This window comes from Panthera uncia, chromosome C2 (genome assembly GCF_023721935.1).
Source record: "Panthera uncia isolate 11264 chromosome C2, Puncia_PCG_1.0, whole genome shotgun sequence".
In the NCBI taxonomy this organism is placed as follows: domain Eukaryota; kingdom Metazoa; phylum Chordata; class Mammalia; order Carnivora; family Felidae; genus Panthera; species Panthera uncia.
Window position 1 is genome coordinate 42,729,653 of NC_064810.1, and position 10,151 is coordinate 42,739,803.

Here is a 10,151-nt window from a genome sequence, read left to right on the forward strand (position 1 = left end):
GCCACTCACAACTATGTGGATGGAACTAGAGGGTATTATGCTAAGTGAAATTAGAGAAAGACAAATATCATATGACTTGACTTATATGAGGACTTTAAGATACAAAACAGATAAACATAAGGAAAGGGAAGCAAAAATAATATAACAACGGGGGAGGGAGCGACAAAAACATAAGAGACTCTTAAATATGGAGAACAAACAGAGGGTTACCGGAGGGGTTATAGGAGGGGGGATGGGATAAATGGGTAAGGGGCATTAAGGAATCTACTCCTGGAATCATTGTTGCACTATATGCTAACTAAATTGGATATAAATTAAAATAAAAATAAAAATTTTAAAAAAGGATTCTACAGTGAAGTAATATCAAAAAACACAAAAAATAAAAATTAAATTTGTTAGACTGTTAAATTGGAAATATAAGGAAACAAACATGTATTCCAGCTGATTCTTTTGCAGGGTCTGAAGCACAATAGTAAAGAAAGAACTCTTGAGACTTTGTATAATGCAACTTAGTAAGTTTGTTTGAGTAGCAAGGGGAGAGGACCCATAAGCAGAAAGAGCTGCACCTTTTGCTGTATGAAGCTGGTGGTTATATACTTAGTGCTCTGGGGGGAATGACATGTAGAGAGTATTAGATCATAAATGTTTTCTTCAAATTTCTATGTGTAAAATTTTACAAGAGTTCTCTGGTGCTTATCATTCAGTTCAATATTAACTGTCAGTGAGACATACAGGCAGTCATGAGACCCTTTAAGATTGGAGCAACCAGAACAGATATGATCCTTATCAGAACTATGCTGGCTATAGGTCGGCTTTCCAGACTAAAGGTGACCATTTTCCTGCTTCTATCTCTTATCAATTTCATAGGGTTGATAAAGCTGAGCATGTTACTTTACTCAGAAAAAAACAAAAACAAAAACATTTAGTGGTCTGATGGTTAATTTTATGTGTTCAACTTGACTGAGCTAAGGAATGCCCGGATACCTTGTAAAAACATCACGTTCTGAGTGTGTCTGTGAGGGTGTTTCCAGAAGAGATTCGCATTTGAATCATTAGACTATGTAAAGATCATCCTTAGCTTGTGATTAGCCGTTATCTATCTGTTGAGGGCCCAAATATTACAAAAGGGCAGAGAAAGGGTAAATTTGGCCTCTTTGCTTGAGCTGGGACATCCATCTTCCCCTGCTCTCAATTATTGGCACCCCTGCTTCTCAGGTTTTTGGTCTCAGCCTGTGATTATTGGCTTTCCTAGTTCTCAGACCTTTGGGATTTGACCAGACCAATACCATTGACTTTCCTGGGCCTTCAGCTTGCAGATGGCAGTTCATGGGACTTAACCTTCATAATTGTGTGAGCCAACCCCTCATTATATATCTCTATCTATCTGTCATCTCTCTGTCTTCTATAGGTCCTGTTTTTCTGGAGAATTCAAATACAAGTAGATTCCCTTAGTTTTTAGCATAACAATGCCCAAATGTTTCTTACCATCCTTGTTCTCTAGCTTTTCCTAGGTTTCAATTATTTTCCTGCATTAGGTCTTCACATATGCTTTTCCAACCTGCCTAATTGTTTCTAGTCCCAAAGTCAATTTGTAATGTTTTGTTTTAAAATTGTAAATATGTTATACTGTCCTGATTGTTGCTGAATTACATGTATATAATATATAACATTGATTAATACTGATATATAATCTCAGAGGATATACATATTCTGATCCTTGTTGCATCATGTCATAAATATCACAATTACATCTATTTTCATGGTGAGGAAAATATAGAGGATTCTTTTCCCACCCCAAAAGAGAAGTGCTAAACACATGGTAGAAGACCAAGAAGCCTGGGGTGCCTGGGTGGCTCAGTCGGCTGAGTGTCGGACTTCGGCTCAGGTCATGATCTCATGGTTCGTGAGTCCTGCGTTGGGCTCTCTGCTGACAGCTCAGAGCCTGGAGCCTGCTTCAGATTCTGTGTCGCCCTCTCTCTCTGCCCCTCCCCCTGTTCATGTGTGCACGTGCTCTCTCCCTCTCTCTCTTTCTCTCTCTCTGTCAAAAATAAATAAACATTAAAAAAAATTTAGAACCAAGAAGCCCATAACTAGCTTGAATGAACTGTCTTATATTCCTCATCCTACCTCAGTCTTATTCTTCATGAAATCAAGATAGAAGAGCATATTAGTGTAGGAGATGAATATAACATCTACATTTCTTTCAAAAAAAATGACCTTAATTTGTACTTTTTTCTTTTCATTTTCCCTCTTACATTTGCTTACTTTATTTTGTGCTCTTATACTATGTTAAAATATGTTAAATTATGCTCAGTAGAGGAGAAAATATACAAGCCTAATTTTTTTTCAAACCCACTCTTAGAATCAAGCAAAAAAAGATTACTGATAACTGGCTTCAAGTTGAGGTTAAAGAGAGGAAAAAATATCACATTTATATATTCTCTCTCTTTACACACACACACACACACACACACACAATAGATATGTATACATATACAGGCATACCTCAGAGTTATTGTGGGTTTGCTTCCAGATCACTGTAATTAGGTAAATATTAGGATAAAGTGAGTCAAATAATTTATTTTTGGTTTCTCAGTGCTTATAAAAATTATTTTTATGCTATGCTATAGTCTAGTCAGTATACAATAGAATTATATTTAAAAAGCAATGTACATACCTTAAGTAAAAATACTTTATGTTGAGGTACCTGGATGGGTCATTTGCTTATGCATCCGAGTCTTGATCTCAGGGTCTGGGGTGAAAAAAAAACTTTATTGCTAAAGAATGCTAACCATCATCTGAGATTTCCACAAATCACATTTTTGCTGGTGGAAGATGTTGTCTCGATGTTGAAGCTTGCTGATTAATCGGAGTGGTAGTTGCTGAAGGTTGTGGTGGCTGTGGCAATTTATTAAATGAGACAATAAAGGGGCACCTGGGTGGCTCAGTTGGTTATATGTCCAACTCTTGATTTCAGCTCAGGTCGTGATTTCACAGTCTGTGAGATCAAACCCTGATTCAGGCTCTGTGCTGAGAACGTGGAGCCTACTTGGGATTCTCTCTGTCCCTCTCTGTTTCTCTCTGTTCCTCTCCCACTCTTTCTCTCAAAATGAATAAACGTTAAAAAAAAAATAAAATGAGACAGTAAAGTTTGCCACATCAATTGACCCTTCCTTTCATGAATGATTACTCTGCAGCGTGTAATGCTGTTTGATAACATTTTGCCCACAGCAGAACTTCTTTGAAAATTGATGTCAATGCTCTCAAACCCCACCACTGCTTTAACAACTTAAGTTTATATAATATTGTAAATACTTTGTTGTCATTTCAACAATCTTTATATTATCTTCACCAAGGATAGATTCTCAAGAAACCATTTTCTTTGCTCATCCATAAAAAGCAATCTCTCATCTGTTAAAGTTCTAGCATTAGATTGCAGCAATTCAGCCACATCTTTAAAATCTAATTCTAGCTCTCTTGGCTATTTCCTCCATATCTGCAGTCAGAACACACATTTGTTAAGTTTGCTGTCTTATATGGGTACTATTTGTGGTACCCCCCCCAAATAACTGCAATAATAATATCAAAGATCACTGACAACAGATCACCATAAAAATGCAATGAAAAATTGAAATATTGTGATAATTACCAAAATGTGACAGAGACACAGTGAGCAAATGTTAGAAATTGGTGCTGATAGACTGGCTTGTCAAATGGTTGCCACAGTCTTCAACATGAAAAAAAAAAAAACACCATGTATGTGAAGCAAAACGAAGTGTAATAAAACAAGGTATAACTATACATACAAATATAAGCTTATAAATATACATATGTGCATATATATTCACATATATATATATATATATTAGATTATGAATCCCCCAGCTATACATCGTTCATGTAGTATCTATTTATCATTCATTTATCTTACATACCGCTATCACTTTACACTTTGCAAATGGAAACTGGGAGAGAATAAAAAAGATATCACATGAGATTAAAATAGTTGGTTATTTCAGAAAATAAGGACTAATCGATGGGAAGGAGAACTAAGAAGTTTAAACAATGTTTGGTATAGACATGTCTTTAAGGTCTAAACTAAGCAGAGTAGACATAAAAGAATGCGCCACATGATATGTTTTAAAGCCCATTAGGATGAAGGGTCAAAAAGAATAGTAATGAGGAAATTTGCCTATAACATATATTCTGGCTGTACAAGAGATGAAATTTTTATAGTGATACTTACATGTGCACAATACTGCAATAACAGAATTACTTTACATTTTGGATACAATCGTTACAAGAGTAGACCAACTACGAGAGTATCAACTTTAAAAAAAAATGAAGACATAACTTAATTCTGAATAGGGAAAATATTTATTTGAGATCTTTGTCTTCAAAATGAAATTGAATTGGAGATAGGAATTTAAAATGGAAATAAATGAACTTTTATTTTAGGTTAACAAGTGCAGGTTATAATTTCAATGATACACTGATTTTATATGCTATTTTGAAAATATGAAATTTTAAAAACCTATTTATAACCTTATTTAATAAAGTTAAAGTCAATATTGTATCATAATATGTGCACCTCAGAAGTGAATTGTACCTCTTGTTTTACTCTGTTCTATTTTCCAAATTTTCTTGGCAAATATTTGGGAGCACTAGAAGCCATTCTTCACTTTATATTTGATTTTTGTAGCATGATCATGGAACAGATTATTTTTGCTATAGGCATACTATGACATTATGTATGCATATAATATCAATTTCCTAATTCCATCCTCCCAAACATCTGCCTTGAACACAGATGTCTCTGTGCTGAGGGACAGAGAATCTTCCTCTTCCCACTGGATATCAGATCCAGTGAGGATAGAATACTTGTTTTGTTCCAGTTTTACTCTCAGAAACTTGAATATCTGGGAAGTAATGGAAACTGGGTTAGTATTTTTTAACTAAACCAATTAGTTAATCAACGGATACTTAGCTAATGAATTCTACATGCCTGTTTATTTTTGTACAAACTGATCTCTTTGACAGATTCCCATTTACAAAGGACTTTGCAGATGTTCTCAAACTGGTCACTGCTTAGCATTTTCATGAAATTTCAAATATTTGCAGTCTCATTTTGAAATTGTTTCTATTATATTACATGAACAAATTCAAAACAAAGGAAGCGTTTAAGAGCTAGATGGAAAACCAACCTATTGTCATGATGGAGATTGTGGGGATGTAAAGTTAAGTGACAGAAATGTGCCATTGTGTAAAATCGTGATGCATATTTGAGAGAGGACTGTTGAGTGGCTGTTTCTTTGGTGAATGTGTTGTGTGCTGTGAGAACTTTTACTTCCATATATAGACACATACTTGGATATTTTGATTCACAAATTCTCTGCTAATGTACAGTCTGGTTTTTCTTGTGGCCCATGATTTATATATGTACTATATACAGTAAAACCTTGGTTTGAGAGCATAATTCATTCCACAAATATGCTTGTAATCCAAAGCACTTGCATATCAAAGAAAATTTCCCCATAAGAAATAATGGAAATTCAGATGATTGATTCCACAACCCAAAAATATTCATATAAAAATGATTACAGGACTGTAATATAATACAAAATAAAAAAGAAAATGCAAAATATAAGGAAAAACAAATGAACGTGCACTTACTTTGAAAACCTTTGTGGCGGGGCGCCTGGGTGGCTCAGTCGGTTAAGCGTCCAACTTCAGCTCAGGTCACAATCAATCAGTCCGTGATTTCGAGCCCCGCATCGGGCTCTGGGCTGATGGCTCAGAGCCTGGAGCCTGCTTCGGATTCTGTGTCTCCCTCTCTCTCTGCCCCTCCCCCGTTCATGCTCTGTCTCTGTCTCAAAAATAAATAAACGTTAAAAAAATTTTTTTTAAGCTTAAAAAAAAAAAAGAAAACCTTTGTGGCAAGTGTGAGGGAGACAAGAGAGAGGAGGGTTATTGTGTTGGATGACTTTCACTATCACTAACAGAATCACTGATATCTATTGGTTCAATAGAATCTTTTTCTTTTCCTGAAACTTTAATAAGGAACCTATCCAATGACACTTGCTTCTGCCTCTGTTTGAGGATTTCATGGAAATGGGACAATGTCTTTAAACAGATTCATCACTCACACTGCTAAAGCCTTATTTGGGTGGTACTTTTCTACAAAATGTTACACTATTTCCCACATTTTACACATCTCCCTAATATCATTTGAAGGGCAGGATTCCTCCACCTTTTTCAACTCCTCCTCTGTAGGCTTCTTATAAAATCTTGCAATTTTGGCTACTCGCATACCTCATTTGTACTTCTCCACGATTTCCATCTTAACTTCCACTATAGTCATCACCTTCGTCTTACAGCCTTTCTTTTCAATCTTTTTCTGCGTGGTATCCATTGTGTAACATGGATGTTGACTACAGTACAGTATTTATAAACTCCTGTATTTAATGTACCTGGGTCTCTATCTCCAGGCAGCTTGAAATAGAATGAAGCAAGGCATTCCTAAGCTTACTCTTGTATGGGAAAGCAAAGGACTGTGCATAAGTGCTTTGAAGTGACAAAAAACACTAATGCCAGTTATGGGCACCTTCCAACATTCTGAAAAATCACTGATTTCTGCCAAACACCATGACCTGAGACTGAGCATCCAAGCATAGGTGACAATTACCCACAATCTCACAGAGAGAGCGAGGAGTGAGGAGAGAGAGAGACAGAGACAGAGACAGAGAGAGAGAAGAACCATCGTGACATGTAACCATGTGACATTCGGTGTCACAGTACTACTTTCATTGCAAGACATTGCTTGTTTGTCAAGTTAAAATTCATCAGAAATGTTTGCTCATCTTGTGGAACACTCACAGAACAAGTTACTTGCAATCCAAGGTTTTATGGTATACGTGATATTTACATATATAGTTACACACACACACATATTGTATGTCTAATATCTCTGTGTACAATAAATGTGTGTATGTACATGTATATATCTACATAATATACCACTTTGTTTCACAAAGAATTTGCCTCCATCCAGTGTATCCAGACGTATATCTTCTAAAACACAAAATATTAGAGTTCTGTTGGCCACATGTGTAATTGGATCATTGCACCAATTCAGCAGCATTCCTTACAATGGGCCCAGAGCTACACAGTGGGAGGATTAAACACATAAGATCAGTGCTATTCTACCTAGTATTTGGAATTTAATGGAAGTATCATGGGAGCATTGAGTGATTTTTTGATTTTGTGTACTTATTTAATTTTAAAGAATACATTTTTTTTAATAGTAATGATAACATCACTTACTATTGGAATAGTCTCCACTTTTTTTTTTTTTTCAACGTTTTTTATTTATTTTTGGGACAGAGAGAGACAGAGCATGAACGGGGGAGGGGCAGAGAGAGAGAGGGAGACACAGAATCGGAAACAGGCTCCAGGCTCCGAGCCATCAGCCCAGAGCCTGACGCGGGGCTCGAACTCACGGACCGCGAGATCGTGACCTGGCTGAAGTCGGACGCTTAACCGACTGCGCCACCCAGGCGCCCCTAAAGAATACATTTTTGAGAACAGACTACTTACCACAAAATTGAGATGTTTTTTACAAATGTTTGATTATTTTGTTTTTTTCTTTTCAAGATTCTCCAATGGTAGCATTTATTTTTAAATGATTACTACAATTTTAGGTATGTAGCACACATATATGTGTGTGTGTATATATATATTTTTTTTAATTTTTTTAAGTTTATTTGTTTTGAGAGAGAGACACAGAGAGAGAGAGCATGAACAGGGGAGAAGCAGAGAGAGGGAGGAATAGAGAGAGTCCCAAGCAGGCTCCACACTGTCAGCACAGAGCCTGATGCAGGGCTTGAATTCAGGAACCACAAGATCATGACCTGGGCCAAAACCAAGAGTCAGATGCTTAGCCAATGAAGCCACCCAGGTGCTCCAGTAGTCAGCATATTTTTAACACTGTCACCAACCATAATTCTGCTGAGCACCTTTCCTTGAGATGCTAACATCTTTAGTCACTCAAATATTGCACAACTCCATTTAAGAAAAATTATCTCCATAGGGTAGCATTCCCTTGGCATTTGATCTCTAAACAAGTGCCTTCCAATAGATTTTCTATAATGGAGGGATGTTCCATAATCTGAGCACCCAGTGTGGTAGTTACTAGCCACATGTGGCTTTTGTACACTTAAATTTTGGCTAGTGAGGCTAAAAAAACTAATGTTTTAAATTTCACTTCATTTTAATTAGTATAAATTTAAATATATGTAGCAACATGTAGGTACCATATTGGATAGCACAGTCTGTTCCAAATCTTAAATTATTATTATTTTGGGGGCGGGGGGGGGGGACAAGACAGGTAACAGAAAGTATGGGTTGATTTAAATCAGGATTTGTTCATTCAATCTATCATTTAACATCAGTATTTATTGTGTGCTCACTATTTTCCAATTGGACTAATTTTCTAATTGGACTAATTACTAATGAGAAGGTTCATGATTGAATAATCATGAAAACATGTCTTATAAGAGAAAGGGTCTAGGGTAGGGAATACTGTTCATTTCCAAACATACCCTCAGCATAAATAAAAATACTCATAGGAGAAAAGCAAACAACAAAACTTAGGGCTGTGTGTGTATGTGTGTAAGAAGTGGGTATATCTGTATACATGCGCATGTTTGTATGTTTTCAAGTCATTGATTCAACTTCCTGGAACAGAGACTCCAAGAAGGAGGTATGTATGTAAGAAACTTATCAGGGAATGTCTTGAAATTGGAGAGAGAGAAAAAACTAATTTGAATTGAAATGCAGTTGTGAAATATACCCCAGCTAACCGTCCAGAAACCTCTGGAGCCCAGTTATTATTAGACCTTGGCTGGGATGGGGCAGCATCCACTATTGGATTGGAGCAGTTCCCTAAAGGGGATTCATCAGACAAGCCTCTTGCCAACAGCTGGGAAAAGGAGTATGTAGGCCTTTGGAACATGGAGAAGGGCAGAGGGAGGGGGAGGAGAGGAAGGAGGGGAAGGGGAAAGGATTGGTAGAACAGCAGTGGGAGAAAGAGTCGCAAACTGAGTTTTGTTTTGCTTTTTTTTGTTTCCAACACCGTTTTACTACCTTAACCTTGGGTTACGAAAGAATTTGAGGTAGAAGATAATCATTTCATATTATTTAGTTTTATGGCATTGTAAGTTCTTTAGTTGAATGATCACTTTAATTGTTTTGAGGATCTTAGTCCTTTATTTATTTATTTGTTTATTTTCTCAAAAAGCTTCATTTTTTTTTCTTTAGCTTTCTGACTCTGTGCCTTCAACACTTTTACAGTGATTTTCTCCTCAATAAGGCAAGCAAGCTTGATCCCATCAGTTCACTTAGCATACTACAGGCCCTACTGATGGGTTTTTTTGTTTGTTTGTTTTAGACAAAACGAAACAACATAAGAACTTTAGATCCCACAGCATGAACTCCTCAAAGTCGGTCTGGGCACACACCGCACGTGCGTTTTGGCGCTTTCCCAACCTTCTTAGTATAAAGGTAAATGACTCTATTAACCAGGGGTTGGGCCGGCCTAATTTTGTTAGAGACTGTATTATAGGACAGGCTACGAGTGTATGTCAAATGCTGGAACATTCTGAAGGCCTATGGACACTGTGCCTGGAAGAGAAAAAAAGGCTTATAGTATTCTTTTAATGCACATTATCTTTTTCACAGAAAATTAATACTTATAAGTGCTCCATAATTTTAAAAGACCCATGAAAACCATGAAGTCCACATCATCTGATATGGTGGCTTATTTCAGGCGTGGCCAATTTTCAGGCTTAACTCACTGGAGCAGGAATCTGGTTTGCCTCTAAATTCTCAGTAGATCTAAAAAGATAGGTTCTAAACAAAAATAATCAAGTGAATCAATTAGTATACAAAACTCTTATATGTGTCTATGCAGAAATTGTCACATATATATAAATATATATATATATATATATATATATATATATATATATATAGTAGAAGTAGATTTCTTTTGATTTCTTTTTCTTTCTTTATATCCCAGTTTCTGCCCCTCTGTCCGCCCTTGGTAAAGAACAAAACTAATCATGCCACTCTCTCTAAGGGCCTCACTCACT

General features: G+C 36.4%; 1 pseudogene; it reads right to left on the bottom strand.

Moving 5' to 3' along the window:
- Positions 1-9,310: 9,310 nt before the first annotated feature.
- LOC125921541 (60S ribosomal protein L34-like) lies at positions 9,311-9,657 on the bottom strand (annotated as a pseudogene).
- Between the last annotated feature and the right edge of the window lie 494 nt (positions 9,658-10,151).